General features: G+C 45.3%; 1 protein-coding gene across 1 annotated transcript in view; it reads right to left on the bottom strand.

The window, feature by feature from the left end:
• The window catches only part of SPOCK1 (SPARC (osteonectin), cwcv and kazal like domains proteoglycan 1), a gene marked incomplete at both ends in the record, with an annotated part of 555,003 nt that overhangs the window by 142,904 nt on the left and 388,646 nt on the right, over positions 1–23,453 (bottom strand). The gene's annotated exons all lie outside the window — the stretch shown is intronic.

Genomic DNA, 23,453 nt, shown 5'->3' on the forward strand with positions numbered 1-23,453 from the left:
AAAGGGGACTGTAGGGGAGGGGATGTCATGCAGCGGACAAGCCGGCTGTTGGCACAGGGTTAACTCAGAGGACGTGATTCCTTCAGAAGAACACCACACATTTATCATCATTCGCAGAGCAGACTGTCTGATGCCGATAATGAATCAGCAAATACAGGCAGCAGTTCTAGCGTCTGGCAGCCCTTCTCCTGGGTCTGTCCCCAGCGTGCGTTGCCACAACCGAAGCAATTCTTGTTTTGAGTTCCCAGAAAGCGGCAATGAAGTCCAAAGAGTGGGCAGCTTTGCTGGAGCAGGCATAACCGTGTGCAGTGATGCCCCAGAGGAAGGAAGCCTGAAGGAGCTCAGCCAAAGGCAGACAAGGGAGAAGTGAGCACTGAGCCACTGGCTTTGAGGAAAAGATAGAGAACTCCCTATTAATCACCAGCTAGTGGTGGGTTATCCCTGTCTCTGGACCTGAACTTCACTATCAAGCGCGTTAAGGGGAGGCAAAGAGGTGAAGCTGGCCAGTGCTTCCTAGTGGGCCTGGTGCATCAAGGATGCTCGATATCTCCTTATGGGGTGAGTGGGTGGTACCCTACGTGCTGACCACTGCAGCGGTTACTAGCAGTTAATCACAGACTACCTGAGCCAGAAAATACCTTAAAATGAATCTAGTCTAAGAACTTTATTTTATAAATGAGGAATTGGACACACATAGCAGAAGTGAACTGCCCAGTGTCACAAAGAAATATGGCCAAGTTCCTCCATATGTATCCGTCAGGTTGAAGTTATCCTGCAAATGACTGCATTGCTCTAGGACCATTTTAATTCCCCTGTTTTGGCATCTCTATTTTCACCATCAGGGCTCAGTTTTATAAATAAAAGCCCCGTGAAACACTGTCCTTGACTCTGCACCTGCAGTGGAGAAAGCTCTCTCTCATACCTGATGCCAGGTGGTCATGGATTATGCCCAGGAGGAACCACGTCTGACTTCTCCTGGGATACCTGGGGGACTAGAGGTACAAAGGCCAAGCCATTCTGAGTTTTCCCAATTCTAATGAGACAAACATACCTATTATATCCAGGCAAACCCAGGTGTTCCTTACCCCACTAGGACCCTAGCGGAGACGGCACCCAAACCTATAGTCTCTGTCCAGAGGCCAAATTACACAAAATAATGTACAAGTATATGTGAGCCCAAGGAGGCGTAACTTCCCTGGTTATTGTGTGTATATTTCAATCCCCACAATTCAGGGCAAACCATAAAAAATAACCAACCCAGTCGAGGCAAGGGACTAAGCTTTCTGGCTCTAAGATATTTCACTTCTTGAGTCAATGAAGAGTGAAATCCGATGAAGGTGTCTTGATGGGATTGCTATTCCCGATGTCAGAGACATTCATCAACTGGGGCGACACAAGCAATTTAGTCCAGGAGGCAGGTCCTGCCAGCCTTCCCTTTGGCCACAGAGCCCTAACTCCATCCCAGCCTGGCTGGTACTGGGGGCAGCCACACCTCCTACCCTACACACAGCACGGCACAGAAAATCCCAACCGACAAGATGGAGAGAAGAAAGACAGTCGGAAGATCACCGGCATTGCTTTCGCTCAGTTGCTTATTCTTGATCCTTTTTTTTTAAGTTTACCAAAATTCCCAGCATGTATGTTTTTGAAGCAGAGTGATGATTCTTAGGTCTAAATCTGGTGATGCGACTCCCATGCTTTAATTCTCCATCTTCTCCCCACCTCCTAGGGCATCGTCTGAACACCTAGTTTTGCTGTTAAACTGACGGAGCCTGTCTTCACTGGGTCACTGTCTGTCTGCTTCCCTCTCCAACCTCCCCGCCACACACACATCCATGTATACACACACATACCTATGCATGCACATACACACATACCCCATGTACACACCCCACCATGCGCACTCACACCTATGCACGTGCATACGCACAAACATCATGCACACACACACACACACCATGCACGCACACTGTGCACGCATATACACACCCATGCACACACCCCCATGCACACAATGTACACACACACACTGACCACCAATGTCAAATATCTTTTCTCCAGCCACCCTTTGCTACTTCCCAGAGGCCACCAAAGGGCTCTGTACCCCTGTGCCAACGTGTGAGTTTTTCCCAGATCTGAAACACCTTTATTCCTACCCACGTTTCTCCCCTCCAACCCTCTCTGCCTCATAAGGCCTCCTTCAAGTCTCAGTTCAAAAATCCCCTCCCCCAGGAAGTCTCCAGGGGCCCTTCCACAGGCATGCAGGCTGCACTCTCAGCCCAGCATGGTCCTGTGATCACTTCTGCTCAGGCTCCCCTACTAGTCTCCAAGCAAGCACCTTGATTTGACTGGACCAAATGTTAAGACGCTACTATGATTCAGATAGGACCTGGCATACACCCAATCTGAAAGCCTTGGAGCCCATCCTGGACACCTCCCTTCCCTGCCCTCACCACTTCTCCCCATCACTCAGGTCCTACTGATTCTATCTCCAGCCAGCCATATCAGCCCCTTACATGTGCCATGCAAACTCAAGTCTGTATTGACTTGGTAAACGCCTTCTACCTACAGAGCAAATATCTGCCCCTTGTCTAAGCTGCAAATCGACTGCTTTCCATGAAGTTTCTCCTCCCCCTGGGAGCCCTACCCCAAGCAGAATTAACCATGACATTATTTGTCCCAACACACACCTCGTTCAGACCCAACTGTGACTGTCACCACAGCACAAAGCAGTTCATTTTGTTTCTATCTTCCTCAATAGACTGTACACTCTTCAAGCGTAGTGACTGCGTCTTAACCACATTTGTGCTCCTGGTGCTTGGAAACATGGTTGACCCTTAACACATGGGTGTGCTCAGTGAAATAAGTGAATTTATTAATTTGGACTTTTAGAACTTTCTCCTTTTATTTCTGGAAATTATTAGCACTAACCAGAAGACAAAAATTGCATGTTGTTTAAAGAATTCGACCGACTAAGAAATCCTAATTCAGACTTGCAAAAAAACAATTAGCAAATATGTCTGAAGACAGCAGAAAAGTGGGTAGGGAGGACTCTCCCGTGCTTCCGAGGGCTGAGGGACCCCCATCCTCTTGAAGTGAGATTGTCTCCAAAGCTGGGGGAGGACCTCCGAGACAGAGCTTCCAAATTCCCAACTGAGAGTAATTTTCAAACTCGGGAACGAGAAATGAGAATTCTCAAGAACTCTTGAGAACTGCTGAAATAATAAGTTTTTCTGTCTTCTTCTCAATACTGTATTGACGTGTTATTTTTAAAACAAATAGGAAATATTAAGTTTAGTAGTATTCATAAGGAAATGTAGCTTAAAGTGAAAAATTCAAATACTAGAAATTACCAGCAAACATGATTGGGTCGTATTCAAGTAATGTGTTATTTGCATCTTCTAGCAAGTTAACAGCACTGCACAGAATCACATGTTGATACTTGTTCTAAAACTACTTTTTGGAACACCACTCAGAGGATTTCTATAAGGTACACTATGCAAATGCATTTATTAATATTCATTTTATTTACAAGAGCAACTCACCACTGGCAGCATGGTGGATGACGACCACATTCTTATAAGATGGCAATAGCTACAGGCAAGCCAGACCAGATCATGACTGCTCTTTCCTGTCCTAGTTCCTGGAAACGTCAACCTTAACCCTCAAGTCCACACGTCAGCATTTCCTGCTCTTGCTTCCCACTGGCCCCTGCCACTCTTCACTCAGAGACCCTCACCAATCAAGGCAAGTCCCAAATCCTGCCACTTTCCCAGCTGACGAGCAAGGGAATCTTTGATGACATGAGTTGTGACCCAGTATTTCACACGAGCATGGGCAGAGGTAGGGCCATAATCAGGGCCCACAGTAAAAGTGTCCGAACAAAGACTTCTAGAGAACTTTTTTCCAGCAATCAATACAAATGCAGGTGTAAATTTCCTGACATCAATCCCACAGGATGAAATTCAACAAAGTGTATCAAAAATATTTGAAAGATGCAGTGGGGGAAGGAGCTGCAGCTGTATAGAACTGCTGACAGTTTTTTCAAATTTTTATTTATTTATTTTTGGCTGCTTTGGGTCTTTGTTGCAGTGCACGGGCTTCTCACTACGGTGGCTTCTCTTGTTGTGGAGCACAGGCCCTAGGCACACAGGCTTCAGTAGTTGTGGCTTGTGGGCTCAGTAGCTGTGGCGCCCGGGCTTAGTTGCTCTGCGGCATGTGGGATCTTCCCGGACTAGGGCTTGAACCCGTGTCCCCTGCCTTGGCAGGTGGATTCTTAACCACTGCGCCACCAGGGAAGTCCTTTCTTCAGTTATTGAAGAAGACAAGACCCCTTCATTTTATTTAATACACTGTGCATTCTAACGTGTTTGCATAACTTTTGACAGAACTGTTTTACTCTGCATATGAACAGCTGGTAAAAGAGAAAAGCAATTCCAGGTCACAGATAGTAGCAGCTGCATCCCAGTTCCTTCCTGTGACTGCTCCACTCCAGTCTAAATGCCCTGAACACATCTCCCTGTCTCCTCGCCCACAACAACACCCCGGCAGTAGATGCTGCCATTACTCCATTTAATGGAAGGAAAAAACAGAGGCCTACATAACCAGTCCCAGTCCCTTCTTCTCTGTCCTGTCTCTGCTCTCTCATCAAATCTCTACGGCAGACCTGTCAGCTCAGAGGCCTGGAGAACCCACCGAGGAACAAACCCTCTCCATTAATCACAGTGTCTGTTTGCTGGCAGCCAGCATTACTGCAGTTTACTTTCATGTTAACGTCAAACTGCCCATTGGAAACCGAGATTGAATTTGTTTGCAAAATCAGAACTAATTGCTTCTGAAACAAGGATGGAAGATACTCAGATAGTTGATATGGTGGCTACTTTGAACCAGAGACAAAATAATGAATGTTAATTGGAACGAAAACAAGTTAACCACTGAAATAATCTGTCCTGTAAAATGAGGCTATAATTCCTCCATTGTTAGGGTTATCTGAGTCATTATACTAAGTCATGAAATTACACAGGAGGAGCATAATGGCCTGTGTCATTTACAAAAGCTGTTTTGTGAGAGAGAAAGGCTCCCACATGAGACTTGCTCCATCCTGGTGCCCGTGGGCTCAGGAGTCTCCTTCCTTTTCCAAATGAAGAAGGTCCCAGACACAAGATCCTGTCCAAAGAGAGTCCAAGTTTCCTAATAAACAGGTGTCTATTAGAGAACTGAGGAAAGAACGCCCAGCCTTCGTGGAGTAACTATTGTGCATCTCGGAGTGTTCTAAGGGCTACTGGGCACTCACATGGTATAAACACATGCTGTTTACAGAAGCTTGAAATTTTTAAGGGCAAATGTATAATAATGATAATAGCAGCTAAACATTTACTGAGGACTTATGATTCTGCTGATACTACTGTTATTACGACCAGCAACAATAAGGACCATGTTCTGAGCTCTCGCAATGTTCCAGGCCCTTTACATGAATTGTCACATTCACTCCTCCCGGCAGCTCCAAGAAGGAGGGGAGTGATAGTGCAACATGGGAAGAACATGGGAGTGTTGGGAGTGAGTACGAGTCGAGGAGACCTCGTGAGCAAAGCAGACTTATGGAAGGACCCAGACTCACAAGGTGGGCCCTGGTCATCAGGGTGGAGCATCTACTGATGCACTGATTCGAGCTGGCATGTCACTCACAGGGAAGCCAGCACCCTTGTGTGTCTTCACTCCATCTGGCTTGGCCCAGGTAAGGAGGCTGAGGGTTTGACATACGCCAGGTCGAGGCTCCAATCCATCAGAAGAGAGAAGCAGGTGCCAGAATTAGCAGAGAGCCATCAGTCCCCAGGCATGCTTCCAAACCACCACCAAGCCAGCTTTCTAAAGCACCTTCAAACCCATAGGAAAAGTACGTATTTTTTACGTTTTTAGAGCAGAACCAGGGCCACCAAACAGATATGTGCCTGGTATGGATGCAATTCCAAAAGCTGGAACGTCTCTCTGGGTGTATGTGAATGGCAACCTCTGGACTGCAGTTCATTTCAACTTGAGCCTCCATGACCTGCCTTTCACCTGAGCTGTGTAATGGCTCAGGCAGCTGAAAAGCATCTAATCTTCATAGATGACAAGATTCAATAGCCAGAGGAGAGCTTCCAACAGCACTGTACGTGCATGTGTGAAAGAGCTGAAAATGTTTAAGAGGGAACACACCACAGGAAACACTCCCTTAGCCAGGAGGGACTGAGGGTGTGAGAAAGGGAACCTCCACTTTGTTACTCTATATGTCTAGTATTTGACTCTCTTACAACCACGTATTCCTGGTTTAATCTGTTCAAAATCTAAAGAAGGAATGCATTTTCAGAATTTTTTAAGCAATGCATGTTGTCAAGCCTACCCGTCTGCCAACATTCCCTTTCTCCAGTAGTGTTTAAAAAAGTCAAGGTGATTGAAACAGAAGAAAGATCTCCCAGGTGCAGGAAGGAGGGCTGAAAAAAGGGAGTTTATCTAGGTAAAAGCCTCCTGACCAGTCCGCAAAGGCTTCAGTGAAGAACAAGGGGTCAGATCTATCTGAACTAAGTTTCTACATGACTGCATTTTGAGGGCCTGTTTAAGCAAAGCCATCAAAACTGAAGGTATGAGTATTCCAAAGGTGGTTAGGATCCGAGAGACAGTCTACTTTTTCAGTAAACGTTTATTATATACCTACTATGTGCCAGAAATTGGGCAAAGAATTCAAAGATAATGCTAGATTTGTGTTAAATGTACTTCCTATAACACACATCACATGTAACGATTATTAATTAGCATAATGATATTTAATTACTCTGTATGGCTGAATTTATTTGGGGTAGGTGTTACTTTAACTGTTTTTATTCCTACATCCTGAAAAGGTAAAGGTTCCCTGAGAACGCTAACTTATCCAAGAAAATTTCTACGTGGCAAATTTCTACGTGCTATTAATTTCAGGACCCCCATCACCATTCTACATTTAAGAGCGTCAGAAGCAATTTGTGTGACCAAAAGACAAGAAGGAAAGGAACTTGCCGAATTACAAACCCAGATCTCTGGTGTTCCTCACATTTCTGGACATTACTTGAATCAAGGTTTCCTTATACTTGAAACCAAATAGACATGTCCAGGGATCCTAATCCAACCCAGTTCTCACCTAAACTCACAGTGCCCTCAGCGTACCCACATCAGATCGTGAAGATTAGCAGGCTGATGTGATTATGTAAATTCCACTAAGTGGCCTGAGACTCTGTGTCTGCAGTCACCTTCCACTGAGGCAACGACAGAGCACGGCCACTGGCACCAAGGGGCTCTATGAGGCAGCGAGGGTGGAGTTTTAACTCAAAGTTCAGCTTGTTAAAGAGCTCGGCCACTGGGGCCTGCAGGCAAAACCCACACACACTTACAGGCCCCAGCTAAGATTCTGCTTTGTTAGTGAAAAGTGCCAAGCCAGCAGTGTAACAGCAGCTATTAGGGAAAATGTAAGTGAACGGCTGGGCTTTCTTTATTCCCTTAGGATAACGGATAGCGGAGTACTGTTGTAAAATTCCTTTTCTTCCTAAAAGGGGGCAGGAGAGGAACTGTTACCATTACCCACTGGCCTTTGGCATTCCCATTTGATTTCTTGCTTACTGATTGCCTTTGTTTGCTGGTCCAAGAAAGCAAGGGCCCTTTCTAGCCCCGAGACCTTCGAGGAAATCTTTAGCAATGGATACGCTCATTGGAAAACAATCAAATGAAAGCCCAGGGCCAAGAATTTCCTTTGCCTCCCTCTCTGAGTGTCCATAATCCTGCCTCTTCTCGGGAGGGGCCAGAAGTACTGAGGGTTTTGCTACCACGACTTCCAGCTAAGTGTGTGTGAGCTCAGGTGTGCACAAGAGGGTGAGTGGAATTCTAACATGGGCTCTGCTGCTATCATCTCAGAAAATACGTGCTTGCGTTCCTGAGGGGCAGTTAATTATAATGGGACATGCGTATGAGAGAAAAAATAGCCACGTTTGTTTTCTAGTCACCAGCAGCAAAGCAACCCCATCCTAGGAGGGCTGCATCTGATCCACTTTAGGAAGAACAGGTCGGCAAAATGAAGCAGAGGTGGGTAGATGGCATCGGGGATACCGCCTTTGCAGGACGGGCCCAGAGACAGGCTGGAAGCTGACAGAGACACGGGTCCAAGGAGATCCAGCTGAACACCATCATCCCCAAACCATCAACGTGGCACCATTCACCACCACCAGTGCCGCAGAACACAGGCATGGCCACATCTGCATCATAACTTTCTCCTGCTCTGGAAGTTTTCTTCACAGTCAAGGTCAGAGGAGAGAAGCTAGAACCCTTGACAAGTTCCTTCTCGTCTCTGTGGCCTTCACTGGTAGGGAATTTTCTGGGTGGGCGGCCAAGAATGAAGCCTAGCTCCCTTGGTCTTGTGTTTTCTCCAACACTTACCTTCTCCGGCCAGGTTCCTCCCACCCTTTCCCAAGGGCCAGCTCCAAGGCTACTCCTCGCAGAAGATGTCTCAGACAGCCCCGCCCCTTCCCTGAAGCATGTCTGTCCTATGTTCCCAGTCCCTTGTTCGTGCCCTGCAGCTCTTTATCATTGGCTACTTTGGACTATGCTCATTCAGGTACCCAGCTGCTCCTATGCACAGACAAGATACTCAAGAATGTGTTGGCACAGGGAGCAGTAACCCTGTGCCCTAATGCTATTCCAGAGTAGAACCTGGACCAATGTCTAGAAGTTACCAAGAGAAAACCTTCTGAGTCAGCATAAGGGAGATCTCTCAACACAGTGAGAGCTGTCCCACAGAGGTTCCATCTCAGGAGGTTGGGGAGGAGGCTGCCAATACCGCAAGAGTTAACGCAGAGGTCACCTAGAGGAAGGGGATTCTACAGAAAGCACACTCTGGTGTGTGTAAGCATTCTTCTATGACGGACCATGAGGAGGCTGTTTCTATTTCTTTAACACTGTAGTCAAGGGCACTGAACATCCTGGAATACAGATCTTTACGTGTATCTCTATTGGCTTCCATGAGATAGATTCTCCAAAATGGAACTAGGGGGCCAATGAGGCCAAAATACCCACCAGAAGTGCTGTAATGTGAATACCTGCAGAGTGCCAAGACCTGGAGTTATACTCCAGAGGGAACTAGGTATTACAAGTAAGTGGGATGAGCATGATCGGGGTGGGGGGTGGGATGTGCTCTGTGGCAGGGAACTCACTAGATGTGAGCTCACGTGAGCTGGCAAGGATCATCACCCCACCTGATGGTTCCTTGAGCGACTGGAGGCTCAGATAGGAGACTACCTTTCACTGGACACCTACTATGTTCCAGCATTACTTTAAAGTCATCCTCTGATAAGAAAATGCAGATTCCATGTAGGAAAGTGTCTGGAAGGCAAAGTGGCCCTTACACAGAAGCCGGGCTTTGGGCAGCCTTGCCCTGGTCCCCCATCTCTGCCACATAAAGGCTGTGCAGGATTGAGCAAGTCACACAGCGTCTGAGCCAGAGTCCTTACATGCTCTTAAACTACTAGGGATACTAGTAAATACCACTGGTCCATGCTGCCCCTTCCCTGCCTTCTACCCATGGCCCAGCCCCAACTACAGGGGGAAGTGGCTGCTGCCTTCTTGGAGTTTTAACTTTAGTTCATGGGACTTTTGACTTCCTAGCCTAGACTGTAGGCACCTGTGTCCCTAGTCCCCTCTACTAGGCTACCAGCTCCAATGAGGGGAGCTTTAGGATGGTCCTGTGAGCGCATGTGTGCATGAACGTGTGTGAACGTGCGTGCGCGTGCACACACACACACACTCACACCCAGAGCCCTCCAGCTCCTCTCACATAGCACACAACCTGGTTTTAAGAAAAAGAATTCAAGAAAATTCGGTCCACATTTTCTTGTCGACTATATTATAAAAAACTCTTACCAGATCTTTAACAGTGGTCATTTTAAATCTTCTTCAATTCATGGACAATTGTTTTATTCTGATGCTTTCTTAAAAGCTTTTGCAATAAACTATAATCCAAAAGTAATAAAAAAATTCAGTCCATCCTAAGCCACACTTTTATGTCACTCTCTGGCTTAAAGCCACATAAAACTTCCTTTCACACCTGGCCTGAGAGCCGACCCCCTCCATGGCCTTCAAGACTGTAGCGTTGGGCCCTGCCTCCCTCTCTGGCCTCATGCAGCCAGGTCCCCTCCATCACTGCCTTTCTGCAGCTCAGGCCTCTCTCCTCTCACTTCCTTTAGGACACCAAGACCCTTTCCCTTCCCTGAACCAGGGCCTTTGCAAAGGCTGTTCCCCAGCTCCAAGAACACTTCTCCCTACTCTGTACCTTCTCCCCAGATGGCACTGTTGGTGGGAATGTAAATTGATACAGCCACTATGGAGAACAGTATGGAGGTTCCTTAAAAAACTAAAAATAGAACTACCATACGACCCAGCAACCCCACTACTGGGCATATATCCTGAGAAAACCATAATTCAAAAAGAGTCATGTACCACACTGTTTATTGCAGCTCTATTTACAATAGCCAGGACATGGAAGCAACCTAAATGTCCATCGACAGATGAATGGATAAAAAAGATGTGGCACATATATACAATGGAATATTACTCAGCCATAAAAAGAAACGAAATTGAGTTATCTGTAGTGAGGTGGATGGACCTAGAGTCTGTCACACAGAGTGAAGTAAGACAGAAAGAGAAAAACAAATACCATATGCTAACACATATATATGGAATCTAAAAAAAAAAAAAGGTTCTGATGAACCTAGTTGGAGAGCAGGAATAAAGAGGCAGACATAGGAGATGGACTTGAGGACATGGGGTGGGAGGGCGAAGTGAGAGTAGCATCTACCGTATACACACTACCGAACGTAAAATAGTTGGCTGGTGGGAAGCAGCAGCATAGCACAGGGAGATCAGCTCGGTGCTTGGCGATGACCTAGAGGGGTGGGATAGGAGGGAGGCTCAAGAGGGAGGGGATATGGGGACATGTGTATGCATATGGCTGATTCACTTTGCTGTGCAACAGAAACTAACACAGTATTGTGAAGCAATTATACTCCAATAAAGATTAAAAAAACCCACTTCTCCTTACTCTGTACCTTCTCCCCACCTGGCACCTTTCACCTTTCACCCCCTTCAACCAACCTAAAGTGACCCTCTCTTATGGCATCCTGCTCTTATCCTACTTAACGCATAGCACAATTTATATGATACTTTCTTTATACCCGTCTTTTCCAACAGACTTTAATCTCCACAAGGGTAGACTGTGTCCATTCATCACAGAATTCCAAACACACAGCAGTGTCTGGCAAGTGGAAAGCACCATAAACACTTGTTTAAGAAATGATCACAGACCCCAACTTCGTGGAGTCTGAATGAATGACATTTAACCCACCATTACCAGTGCATGGGAGTCCCTTTCTGAGAACCAGTCCTGCCAATGTGATGACGGGATGGACTCAAGCCCAAAAGCCCTTCATCACCATCACTTTCACAGATGGCCTCCCTGGTACCCGCCAAGAGAAGGACACTAGTTCCAGGCCGGAGGGGAACCCCGACACTTTGCCCTCCACTTGGGAATCCTCATAGCCATGGAGGTTTGAGCCAGAGCCTCCTCTCTCATGTCAGGTAAATGGGAAGCAGGACACCCCAGCAACCCGGCTGCAGCAGGACCATGGAAAAGACAGTCCGGAAGAGGGGCCTTTCACTCTTCAGTAAGACAGCCACATTCATTTCAGTGTGTACCCATGAACAACATCACTTAAGAGTGCACCTTGGAAAGGTACCAAGGTCCCCAGACTAATTAACTTTCATCTCTCCTGTCCCTCTGTTCATGGAAGGCCTTGCCAGCTGCCCATCCCCTCTGTGAGGAACATTAAAGACAGGATATTAGCTTGAGAGCATGCTATTTAAAACAAAAGTACACCTAAAGAGAGCCTCGGATGCCCATCTAAATCATCCCGAGTCCATTTTCTGGCCCCAGAATCCTCATGGTCGGTGCCCCAGATAGGCCCTACTCTGGCGCCTGATATCCATAAAGAATGTCTTTCACGGTTCATTGGTTGAATTAATCTGATGCAAAATGTCTAAACTGGAAACCCGTGAGTTGGGATCTTGATGAGTTTCGGCAGAGCAGCAAGCGAGCCACAGTAGATTTAATAATAACAAAGGTGAAGGAAAGAAGTTTAAGAAAATTAAAACAGAAGTAAGTGAAAGGGGAAAAATCAATCAGATCACTTCTGTAAAAGAAGATGGTGTGTCCCGAGGCCACACCGGCCTTGCTCCCCTGGACACCAGGACACTGCTCTCCCTGGGTCCTGGAAAGTGGCCCAGAATGTGCAGGCAACACACAACTTCGGGGAGTTGCAGGGGACTTGAGCTTGTCTGCTTCCTTATGCTTAAGGGCAGGTGTGCTCATAAAACGATTCACACCTGTGCGCCACCCAGCAAGCCTTGAGCCCTGGTGGAAATCATGCCTCACAATGACCTCTCCAAAACCTGCACACCCCCCTTAACCTCCTTTTTCTAATCCATTTCAATTTGATGCATAAAACATGCCACTCCGTGCATTCCTTAACATGCAGGGGCACCAGGAAGCACAGCAACAGCAACCCAGTGATCTGGGGCAGAACCACAGAGCAGGGTGGTACACTTAACGCTTTCTAACAGAGACGGGGAGGAAATGAGAGCGGCGTTCGATCAGTCCCTGTCAACAGCCACTCCCGTCTCCCCAGATGCTTGGCTCACTAGCCCTCCAGCAGCTTTGCATCTGGGCACAGGCACCTTCTGAGGATTCCACCACAAAACATTCTCCATCTCCTCCAGATAGTACCTGGTTCAAAAAAAAAAAAAAAAAAGACAAGGATCCAGTGCTTTGGGGTCCATTAGAAACTGAACTGCCCCCTCTGGAAGGAGGCCCCGCTCCAGCAGCGCAGCCCAGGAGGCAGAGATGGCAGACTGGCGGAGGATGCTGGAGAGGATGCTAGCAGGGCAGAGGCTCTGATCCTAGAGAGACTCACCCAGAAACTGCCCAGCCAGGCAGAAGGCCACGAGACAGACCAGGAGGCCTCGCCAGGTAACCCTGCCCTCATCCACTCTTGTCTTCAGACGTAACACTGCTTTGGCACCGGAAGTGTGGTATTAAAAAAAAAAAATTAAAGGAAACCAAGGCAGGGCAAGATATGAGTCTGGGACATTTCACTGGCAGTCGTGATTTTAATATATTTTAAATGCATTTATAAAACTTGCCTAGTGAATTCGCCTTCCAATGTAAGATCTGCTTCTCACTCCTCTCCCCTGCTCCAGGGGACTACAAATTCCACACAATTATTCACATCTCCATTATGAATTGTTTTCTACTCTCTGCTGCTTTGGTCCTCAAGCTCGTCTAATCAACACCCTCAGCTTCAGAGAGGAAAATAAAGGCAGAGAGTAGGTAACTGGCTTGCTTGAGCTGTGAAACCTTGCTCAGTGAAGGCCTCAGAAGCAGCTGGGTCCTCATGGGCAGAGGCATAGAGTCCTTCTGTTCTTTAAAAAAAAAAAAAAAAAGGCTGCGGTTCAAAGTAATTAAATATCTCTATGTTTAAGTGACATGTGGTTTGAATGACTGCTTTTGGAAAAACCACAAAGGGAAATAGTGCATCCAGAATTATTGCTTTTGGCACAGAAAGGAAGAAATGGGGTTAATACCCGGGCCCTCACCAATCGCTCTGTAAGGGGCAAGAGTTAGGAGAGACGGTCCCAGGCCTATGTGTCACGGGCATCTAGGATCAGGAACAGATTGGCTGGTGGGCTGGTGCAGCACTGCAGGCAAAAGTAGCCAGGGAGAGCTCATACCCATAGCTCTGCAGCAGAGGAGGCTGTATGGCATCCCTCCATCCTGGTTCCAAACCTACCCCTTACGGCCCTGTGCAATCAAGGGAATTCCTTATGGAACCTCAGTAGTCCCATCTGTAAAATGGGGATCATAATACAGACCTACAGACTGCTGTGGGAAATCAGCAAGGATGCTTCTGCTAAGTGAGCCTAACATGGTAGGTGGTCAGTGAGTGGCAGCTCTGGAACCAACCACTCTCCCTATGTTTTCCTCAGTGCCCAGTGGTAGGTATTTGCAATACAACAGACCACAGTGGTGGTTTCTCTGTTTAGAAAGGTGACTGACTCAGAAGTTGGCCCAAACTGAAAACTCAGCTGCACTAATTCCACAAAGAGCCTAGAAATAGCACCAAGCCCTCATTAGCACGTTACCCAGAGAAGGTGGCAAACGAAGATCCCTCGAGGTTAGCACAGAACGCAAGGCAATTCAAAGGCCCCTTGGAGAAAGGGGATGAGCTATACACATATAAAATCGTAGCAAGGGATGTGCGCATTATCACATTTTGCTTGGTAATTGGAAACAACGCCTTGAATTGCGAAGCACCAGAAAGCCTAGGACTCACCCACCTTCCACGTGGCCCAAACTGAGACAGGCGTATGTGTATAATCGACCTGTTCAAAGCCTCTATAGCAGGAGGCAGTGCTTTGTTGTAAAACAAAACTGAGATGAAATAACCGTCATCCTTTCAAATATCCTCTGAGAGTTTCGTATTTGAGGCACATTCTGTGATGTAATTCTCTCTGACCTCAGACACCTTGATTCCTTTTTTCACGTTCACATAAAAGACTGAGAGCTCTCCGACTGGTCTACTGCACTGCCAGCCTCGACTGGATCTGAATTCTTCACTGGTGCAGAGAATTCGTTGTTATTCCAGATAATTAGGAAGTAGAGATAAAGGGCCATTACGTTAGAAGGCCTGGCCCATTGGGAAGACCAGCTGTTGGCTCCTTATTTAAAAACAGATTAGTTCCCACTGCTCCCAGAAGGCTTCCAAGGGCACACACAGACACCGAAAGTCCCATCCTGACATCCTTTCCTCCCAGTCACAATGCACGTGCAGAATTTGAGAATGTAGCTTATCTGGAAGGCTTAAAACAAATGCTTCAATTTTCCATTCTCCAAATGAAAATCAATGGCAACAGAGAGGTAAAATCGATGTTCAGCGCTCTGTAGGGAGAAGCCCTCCCCATCTCTCGCCCACCCAGAACAATAAATCAGAACGAGCCATCCCCCCGGCAGCGAATTCCTAAGAGCAGATCCCTCTGCAGGTAGTGTGAGCTTCTGTCCATTTTTTCCATAAATCACCCCCTAAGAGGGTATTTTCTTTAAGAAGAGCTAAGAGAATATTTTTAAAACTTAAGTCAGAAAGAGTAACACATTGCTGCATTAAAAACTCTTCTTCCCCAAACAAAGCCATTTGCCAATAGGACCTTTGGCATCTAAGAGCAGAGTCTGACTTAACTGTTACCCCAAGGTCCATTTTGTAATATCAAGCATTAAAGAATGCTCAGGCATCCCAATGACCTGCTCCCCGAGACAAAGATCTGTTTTCTGTCACCATAGGTTAGCTTATACCCACTAAAATTTCATGTAAATGAAACTCATACAATATACATTTTTGTCTTCTCTCACTCAGCATAATTATTATAAGATTCGTCCATGTTACTGCATGTATCAATAGCTTATTCTTTTTTAACTGTTGAGTATTAATCCATTGCAATGAATATACCACAACTTGCTATCTGTTCACCTGTTGATGGACATTTGGGTTGTTTCCAGCCTCCAGTTATTACAAGTAAAGCTGCTATGAACATTTGTGAGTGAGTCTTTATATAGACATATGCTTTCATTACATATTCTAGAAACAAACCTTTTGTTGGGCATATGTTTTGCAAATATTTTCTCCCAGTGTGGCCTGTCCTTTTATTAGTCTAACAGTGTCTTTTGAAGATCAAAGTTTTTACTTTTGGTTTTTTTTTTTTTTTTTTTGGTACTCGGGCCTCTCACTGTTGTGGCCTTTCCTGTTGCGGAGCACAGGCTCCGGATGAGCAGGCTCAGCGGCCATGGCTCACGGGCCTAGCCGCTCTGCTGCATGTGGGATCTTCCCAGACCAGGGCACGAACCCGTGTCCCCTGCATCGGCAGGCGGACTCTCAACCACGGCACCACCAGGGAAGCCTGTGCTGGAATATTTTAATTCCTGCTTTTAGATTATGTGACCATCGCCTATTTCCTGTTTCTTTTTGCTTGTCTACACTCTCAGTGTTTTCTGTAACGAGCATCAACTACTCTGATATCAACAATAAATTAGAATATTAAGAAAAAGTCATTTGAGAGAAGGCTTCGTGACTCCAGGCTGCCTTCACACTGCTCTTAAGTGTATAAATGGCCCCCTTGGAGCACCTAAAAGACGAACAAGCTTCCAAGAATTTACCCTCTCCCAACCCTGCTCAATACTGCTCAACAGCAGGAAAAGATGAAACAGAGAACGTCCAAAGAGAATCCTCCAAAGGGAATGTGAGTTTAGTTGAAGCCTCTCAGTGAAACCAGCTACAAACCCAAATGCCATTCTAATAAAGGGGGAGCGTTCCAGCAGGGCTTGGGGGGAGGTGCCCCACGTGGTCCCCCAATGAAGTTGCTTGTCCAGCCGCCCTGACACTGTGTAGCCACAGACCCACGTGTCAAACCGCTTCTCCACTCACTCCACCTCCGAGGGCGAAGAAAGCTAATGAAATTCTCCCGCGGATGCGCTTACTGTCCTCCTGTCTCGGTCCGCTTGCAAAGACAGCCCAAATCTGTAGCCGTACGAGCAGCCCCAGGCCGACCCCGCTGCCTCTCCACGTGTGTGCGCTCCTGACTGTCTGGCGGGCGGGATTTACCTCTCGAGCTGCTGCAGAGGCCAGACTGGCTGATGGGATTGCTTGCAGATGTTTCACAGAGAGAAACATTACTTCCCTGATGGATGAATAAATAGAATTGTCAACATGGCCCCCCTGGTCAGAGGCGACCCCTAAAGTATAAGGAGGAAGGACAGATGTTTCATCTGGGAAGGGGTCCAGGACTCTAAGAAGAGGTGTGCACTGGGCTGGTACGGGCTGAGTAATTCGGCCTCCCAGAGGGAGGGAGGGGGAAGGCTAGACCCACAACTACAGCCACCACCATTGTAGAGCCTCTCGCCGGTGCAGACCACCGCCCAAATCCTGATGACAGAGTGGGCACGCCCCTCAGTCAAAGCCTCCTCTTTGAGCTGTTTTTCCAGTGAATGAAGGGTACCTATCATCAGGAATGCCATCTTCTTCCAAGTCCTCACGTGCTGTGAATCACAAAGCGGGCAGCAGGCTTCCTCGGGAAGAAACTCCAAAGGGCAGAACAAGAAAGTGGGCAGGGCCCCTGGAGTGAGCTACTTTTTCTCAGGAGCATGCAAATTGAGGGTTTTCTGGCTGACCTTCCAGAATGAATCAGACAATAATATACCTCTTACCATAATTGTTTTAGTAATTGTAAGGCTGGTTGTCATTATGTGACATTGGACTACGTACCTTACACCCCTCCATCTTACTGACCTCTCACAAAATGAAATACACACCAAACGTCCTAAGCAAAGGATTAGCAAAGCTTAACCACTGGTAAACCCTCTCTGCAAGAATTACTAACGGATGTATCCCAGCAAATGGTAAAGAGGAAAGGGGTAAGTGCTTTCATTAAATCCATTTTACAGCTAAGGAAGCCCAGATTCAGAAAGGTCAAGTAACTTGCCAAGGTCACATAGCTAGAAAGTAGCCAGCCCGGAAATGAGCTTAGAATGCTGTCATTCCCAAATCTATGCTCTTAACCACTGTAATTCTGTGGCCACCAGGAGATGCAGGAGATGAGAATTACGCTTCCAACACAAGCAAAAAAGTGGTGGTGCTTCCAACACAGAAACAAGGCATGCCCAGAGAAACACCACTGACACCTGGATATGCCCAAATACCAGTGAGGTTGCTGCCTCTGTCTCAAACAGATTTGAGCTTATAAATAAAAATCTCTTGTCTGGGACTTATAGAAAGGGCTGTATTCTAGGAGGAAACAGGCAATGGACTATCCGTGTTATACACACACACACACACACAAACACACACAAAACCACATGGCTGAACAATACAGCACTTTTCCAAAGAGTATGTGGTATTTGCTGCAAAAGAGGCCACATCTTCCCTCCTTCAGAGAAGGAAGAAGTCATGTGTGGCAGGAGAATCTAGGAGAGTTTTTTCAGAGTATGCATGCCTTAAAAGTATTTTTGAATAACAACAACAACAAAAAATGTTTTTCACATCCCACTCTGCAGTGAACTTGATTTTTCTTGAGGGTAGGAATAGGGTCTCTTGTTTACCTCTGTAGCCTCAGGGCCTAACACAGGCCTGGCACATAGTAGGTACTCAGTACCTTTTTGTTAAATGACAAGGAATGAATGGATAGAACGACGAGGCCAAAACATGGTACTGACAAAAAACATAAGCTTTGGAGCTCGACGGTCCTGGGTTTGAATCATGGCTGCCACTTACTAGATATACAAGCAAATGACTGACTCCTCTCTCTGCCTCAGTTCTCTCACTTTTAGAATGAAGACAAAAATAAGTACCAACTTGGCAAAATGGATGAAGGAATTCAAGGATGCAGGTTCTGAGCACAATGCCTGGCATATGCTAGGTTTCAGGGGTGAGATCTATCTTTGCTTCCAGGGAGAACACTCCAGCCTGGGGGAAGAGCAAAGCACATTACAATACCTCGAATCTCATTTTTATGGAGACAAAGCTTGACTATGTTTAGGTGACCACAGAGACTAGGTCTGCTGCTGCAGTGTCAGGTTTGCAGGGGCAGAGTAGGCAGGGGCTCTGTTCCATGCTGTCAGGCTACTCCCCGGGTGCTGATTCTCTGCTGGACAACAATGTCAAGAATGGGAGCTCCCCACACACGTTCTGTGGAAACCATGGACAGGACTGAGGTATATTAAAGTGTGTCCCAAGAGGGGCAGCCAAACGGGCAAGAACTGCTCAGACGTCAAGAACTAAGAGGTGGTTGGGACTTCCCTGGTGGCGCAGTGGTTAAGAATCTGCCTGCCAATGCAGGGGACGCGGGTTCAAGCCCTGGTCCGGGAAGATCCCACATGCTGTGGAGCAGCTAAGCCTGTGCACCACAACTACTGCACCGCACGCTAGAACCCGTGAGCCACAACTACCGAGCCCACGTGCCACAACTACTGAAGCCCACACGCCTAGAGCCTGTGCTCCACAACAAGAGAAGCCGCCACAATGAGAAGCCCGCGCACCATAATGAAGAGTAGCTCCCACCCGATGCAACTAGAGAAAAGCCTGCATGCAGCAACAAAGACCCAACAGAGCCAAAAATAAATAAATTTATTTTTAAAAAATAAAATAAAATAAAGAACTAAGAGGTGGGACAGCACCCATTCTGCATGGTCCCAGGATCAAACTGGAACCAAAGAGCAAGTTATAGGGAGGCAGATTTCAGTGGGAATTGAGTTCCAGAAAGGCTGCTTTCTTTGCCTAAGGTTATGGTGCAGTGCAGGTGAAGAGCAGAGAAAGTCGCCAGATCTAAGTGTGCGTAACTCTAATGCCCATCGCAACACCTCTCCATCGTACAGGTAGTAAAGGGAGAAGGGCGAAAATGACACTAAAATCACCTTTCTCCCACCCCCACCCCACCCAACTCCATTCTTAAAGCAAGCCTAGAGACCAGGACTCTCCAAAAAAGAAGCGTGAGCAAATCCAAAAGGAGCTTCGAGGAGGGGTGGGGAACCATGCAGCTAACAGGGTCTTGGTGCTCCGGCCGGGTGTCAGGCCTGTGCCTTTAAGGTGGGAGAGCCGAGTTCAGGACACTGGTCCACCAGAAACCTCCCAGCTCAGCATAATATCAAAAGGTAAAAGCTCTCCCAGAGATCTCCATCTCAATGCTAAGACCCAGCTCCACTCAACAACCAGCAAGCTACAGTACTGGACACCCTATGCCAAACAACTAGCAAGACAGGAACACAACCCCACGCATTAGCAGAGATGCTGCCTAAAATCATAACAAGGTCACACACACCCCAAAACACACCACCGTATGTGGTAGTGCCCACCAGAAACACAAGATCCAGCCTAATCCACCAGAACAGAGGCACAAGTCCCCTCCACCAGGAAGCCTACACAACCCATTGAAACAAATTTAGCAACTGGGGGCAGACAACAAAAACAATGGGAACTACGAACCTGCAGCCTGTGAAAAGGAGACCCCAAACACAGTAAGTTAAGCAAAATGAGAAGACAGAGGAACACACAGCAGATGAAGGAGCAAGGCAAAAACCCACCGGAACAAACAACTGAAGAGGAAACAGGCAGTCTACCTGAAAAAGAATTCAGAAAAATGATAGTAAAGATGATCCAAAATCTTGGAAATAGAATGGAGAAAATACAAGAAACGTTAAACAAGGACCTCAAAGAACTAAAGAGCAAACAAACAATGATGAACAACACAATATATTACATTAAATATTCTCTAGAAGGAATCAATAGCAGAATAACTGAGGCAGAAGAACGGATAACTGACCTGGAAGACAAAATAGTGGAAAAAACTACTGCAGAGCAAAATAAAGAAAAAAGAATGAAAAGAATTGAGGACAGTCTTAGAGACCTCTGGGACAACATTAAATGCACCAACATTCAAATGGATAAGGGTCCCAAAAGAACAAGAGAAAAAGAAAAGGACTAAGAAAATATTTGAAGAGATTATAGTTGAAAACTTCTCTAATATGGGAAAGGAAATAATCGATCAAGTCCAGGAAGCACAGAGAGTCCTGTAGAGGATAAATCCAAGGAGAAACACGCCAAGACACATATTAATCAAACTATCAAAAATTAAATACAAAGAAAAAATATTAAAAGCAGCAAGGGAAAAGCAACAAATAATATACAAGCGAATCCACATAAGCTTAACAGCTGATCTTTCAGCAGAAACTCTGCGAGCCAGAAGGGAGTGGTAGAACATATTTAAAGTGATGAAAGGGAAAAACCTACAACCAATATTACTCTACCCAGCAAGGATCTCATTCAGTTTCAATGGAGAAATGAAAACCTTTATGGACAAGCAAAACTAAGAGAATTCAGCACCACCAAACCAGCTTTACAACAAATGCTAAAGGAACTTCTCTAGGCAGGAAACACAACAGAAGGAAAAGACCTAGAATAACAAACCCAAAACAATTAAGAAAATGGTAATAGGAACATACATATCGATAATTACCTTAAATATAACTGGATTAAATTCTCCAACCAAAAGACACAGACTGGCTGAATGGACACAGAAACAAGACCCATATTTATGCTGTGTACAAGAGACCCACTTCAGACCTAGGGACACATACAGACTAAAAGTGAGGGGAGGGAAAAAGATATCCCATGCAAATGGACATCAAAAGAAAGCTGGAGTAGCAATTCTCATATCAGACAAAATTGACTTTAAAATAAAGGCTATTACAAGAGACAAAGAAGGACACTACATAATGATCAAGGGTTCAATCCATGAAGAAGATACAACAATTGTAAATCTTTATGCACCCAACATAGGAGCACCTCAATACATAAGGCAAATACTAACAGCCATAAAAGGGGAAATCGACAGTAACATATTCATAGTAGGGGACTTTAACACCCCACTTTCACCAATGGACAGATCATCCAAAATGAAAATATATAATGAAACACAAGCTTTAAATGATACATTAAACAAGACGGACTTAATTGATATTTATAGGACATTCCATACCCAAACAACAGAATACACTTTCTTCTCAAGTGCTCATGGAACATTCTCCAGGATAGATCATATCTTGGGTCACAAATCAAGCCTTGGCAAATTTAAGAAAATTGAAAACGTATCAAGTATCTTTTCTGACCACAACGCTATGAGACTGGATATCAATTACAGGAAAAAGTCTGTGGAAAATACAAACACATGGAGGCTAAACAATACACTACTAAATAACTAGGAGAGCACTGAAGAAATCAAAGAGGAAATCAAAAAATACCTAGAAACAAATGACAATGAAAACACGACAACCCAAAACCTATGGGATGCAGCAAAAGCAGTTCTAAGAGGGAAGTTTATACCAGTACAATCCTACGACAAAAAACAAGAAACATCTCAAATAAACAACCTAACCTTACACCTAAAGCAATTAGAGAAAGAAGAACAAAAAAACCCCACAAAGTTAGCAGAAGGAAAGATATCATAAAGATCAGATCAGAAATAAATGAAAAAGAAATGAAGGAAACAACAGCAAAGATCAATAAAACTAAAAGTGGTTCTTTGAGAAGGTAAACAAAATTGATAAACCATTAGCCAGACTCACCAAGAAAAAAAGGGAGAAGACTCAAATCAACAGAATTAGAAATGAAAAAGGAGAATTAACAACTGACACTGCAGAAATACAAAGGATCATGAGAGATTCCTACAAGCAACTATATGCCAATAAAATGGACAACCTGGAAGAAATGGACACATTCTTAGGAAAGCACAACCTTCTGAGACTGAACCAGGAAGAAATAGAAAATATGAACAGACCAATCTCAAGCACTGAAATTGAGACTGTAATTAAAAATCTTCCAACACACAAAAGCCCAGGACCAGATGGCTTCACAGGAGAATTCTATCAAACATTTAGAGAAGAGCTAACACCTACCCTTCTCAAACTCTTCCAAAAAATTGCAGAGGGAGGAACACTCCCAAACTCATTCTATGAGGCCACGATCACCCTGATACCAAAACCAGACAAAGATGTCACAAAGAAAGAAAACTACAGTTAAATATCACTGATGAACATAGATGCAAAAATCCTCAACAAAACACTAGCAAACAGAATCCAACAGCACATTAAACGGATCATACACCATGCTTGAGTGGGGTTTATCCGAGGAATTCAAGGAGTCTTCAATATATGCAAATCAATCAATGTGATACACCATATTAACAAATTGAAGGATGAAAACCACATGATCATCTCAACAGATGCAGAAAAAGCTTTCAACAAAATTCAACACCCATTTATGATAAAAACCCTCCAGAAAGTAGGCAGAGAGGGAGCTTACCTCAACATAATAAAGGCCATATATGACAAACCCACAGCCAACATCATTCTCAATGATGAAAAACTGAAACCATTTCCACTAAGATCAGGAACAAGACAAGGTTGCCCACTCTCACCACTATTATTCAACATAGTTTTGGAAGTTTTAGCCATAGCAATCAGAGAAGAAAAGGGAATAAAAGGAATCCAAATTGGAAAAGAAGAAGTAAAGCTGTCACTGTTTGCAGATGACATGATACTATACATAGAGAATCCTAAAGATGCTACCAGAAAACTACTAGAGTTAATCAATGAATTTGGTAAAGTAGCAGGATACAAAATTAATGCACAGAAATCTCTTGCATTCCTATACACTAATGATGAAAACTCTGAAAGAGAAATTAAGGAAAAACTCCCATTTACCACTGCAACAAAATGAATAAAATACCTAGGAATAAACCTACCTAAGGAGACA

This window comes from Grampus griseus (genome assembly GCF_964374135.1).
Source record: "Grampus griseus genome assembly, chromosome: 3".
Taxonomy (NCBI): Eukaryota; Metazoa; Chordata; class Mammalia; order Artiodactyla; family Delphinidae; genus Grampus; species Grampus griseus.